This window comes from Mesitornis unicolor, unplaced genomic scaffold, assembly GCF_000695765.1.
Source record: "Mesitornis unicolor isolate BGI_N332 unplaced genomic scaffold, ASM69576v1 scaffold1307, whole genome shotgun sequence".
Classification (NCBI taxonomy): Eukaryota; Metazoa; Chordata; class Aves; order Mesitornithiformes; family Mesitornithidae; genus Mesitornis; species Mesitornis unicolor.
Genome location: NW_010194175.1, coordinates 10,871 through 12,654, shown reverse-complemented (window position 1 = coordinate 12,654; position 1,784 = coordinate 10,871).

The window sequence follows — 1,784 nt, the reverse complement described above, 5'->3', positions numbered from 1 at the left end:
GGTGGTACCTGTGCTGCCGGGGGCCCCAGGCGCGGGCCCAGCACCACCACGCCATGTTGGGCGCCTCCCGACGCGCCGAGCGCTTCCGGGGCAGCCGGCCGCCATCTTGCGGGCGGGGGCAGCCGCTCGGTTAACCCCGGTGCGCCGAGCAAAGGGCGACCTGGGGGGCTCCCGAGCGCCGCGGGACCGCTCCCCCTTCCCGAGGAGGGGCATTTCCGGCCTTGGAGCCGCCCATGTCCCCACTTCCCCGGCCGCCATGTCGAGAGGGTCGTCCCGACTCTGTCCCGCCATAGCGGGAGGGACGCTCCCTTTGGTCGCCATCATGAGTGTGGGCTCCTTTACCGCTCGGGCTCTCTTGGAGAGTGGTACTGGTGGCGTGTAATTAGTGATTAAATTTCCATGGTTTTAATGTGTTCTTTTATCTGGAAGCCTTCTGGAACAGAATAGCCTATCTCCTAGGGCTCATCCTGCAGCAGTGGAGGAGGTTGGGGTTGCTGCTTGTCCTATGGCTCCATTTCACCTTGCCACACCTCACCACCTTTCCTCCCAGGCCTCTTTGCCACATTCCTTTGCCCTGGTCAGGTGTCCTCGGGTGTCCTGCGATCCTCTTGCTGCCAGCCAGGGCTCTCAGTTGCTGGCACTGCTGCTCTTCCTGGCATGATCTTCGTGCCAGGTTGTGGTGAGGTGTCATGCTGGCAATGAGTAGCCCCTACCCAGCCAGTGCTGTGAACACCAGACCCTCCTGAAATAAAAAGGCAAAAGGAAATAGGTGTGTTTGCTTTGAAAATGACTTGCAATTGGTAAGTTTCCAGAAGTTGCATGAATCTTTCTGGTTCTTTGCTGCCCTGGAGATACTAATGGGACAGCCCAGTGGCCTACATACCAGTCAGATCTAGGCCTCCACAGGTCAGAGTGCAGAGCTGCCAAAATCAAGGCACTGAATAAACGGTGGTTTATCTTGGATGTGAATGGAGAGGACAAGAGGCAGCACCCATGTATTGCCACAGGAAAAGTTCTGCGTGGGTGTGAGGAACCCGCTCCACAGGACGGCGGCTGTGCCGTCTCCTGCCCTGAAGGCCACTGTGTTGTGACTGGGAGAGGCTTGGTGACCTGACCTTACATTGTGGCTTTGCTTTAGTGGGAAGTTGGCGTCACTGAAGTCCCTTCCAGCCCAAGTTATTCTGTAGTTCATTATGTGAAGGAAAAGTTAATAGCGAGATAAGAGTGATCTGTATATTGTAATGCCAAGTGGCTTTAAGCCTGATTAGACTCTTAAGTTACAGCAACTTCAGGAACACCGTTACAAAGTCAAATCGTTTGGCAGTGAAGAGGAAATTAATTAACATTGTTCCTCTTTTTTTATTTATTTGTTATTAACAAGTAGTAAAAGAGTTTGCCTTCTCAAGAGGAACACCGTTACAAAGTCAAATCGTTTGGCAGTGAAGAGGAAATTAATTAACATTGTTCCTCTTTTTTATTTATTTTTTATTAACAAGTAGTAAAAGAGTTTGGCTTCTCAAGGCCAGGCTCTGACCTGAGAAAACCCCTGTAAGCTTGTGCTGGGAGACTGCTCTAAGTGGTTTAGTACTGTATTTAAATCTGCATTTTATCTGTTTCTGATTGCACTGGTGGCCATGGGTCAGCCTCAGAATTTTCTTGAACTAAGAAACTATTAGCAGGTTCAAAGCCTTATATTGCCGGTGTTAAAAAATGTGCGTCTATTTATATATGTAGATGAAACCAGTGTTGCAATCAATGCTCTGTCTCTGTTCTTCTATGTAGGG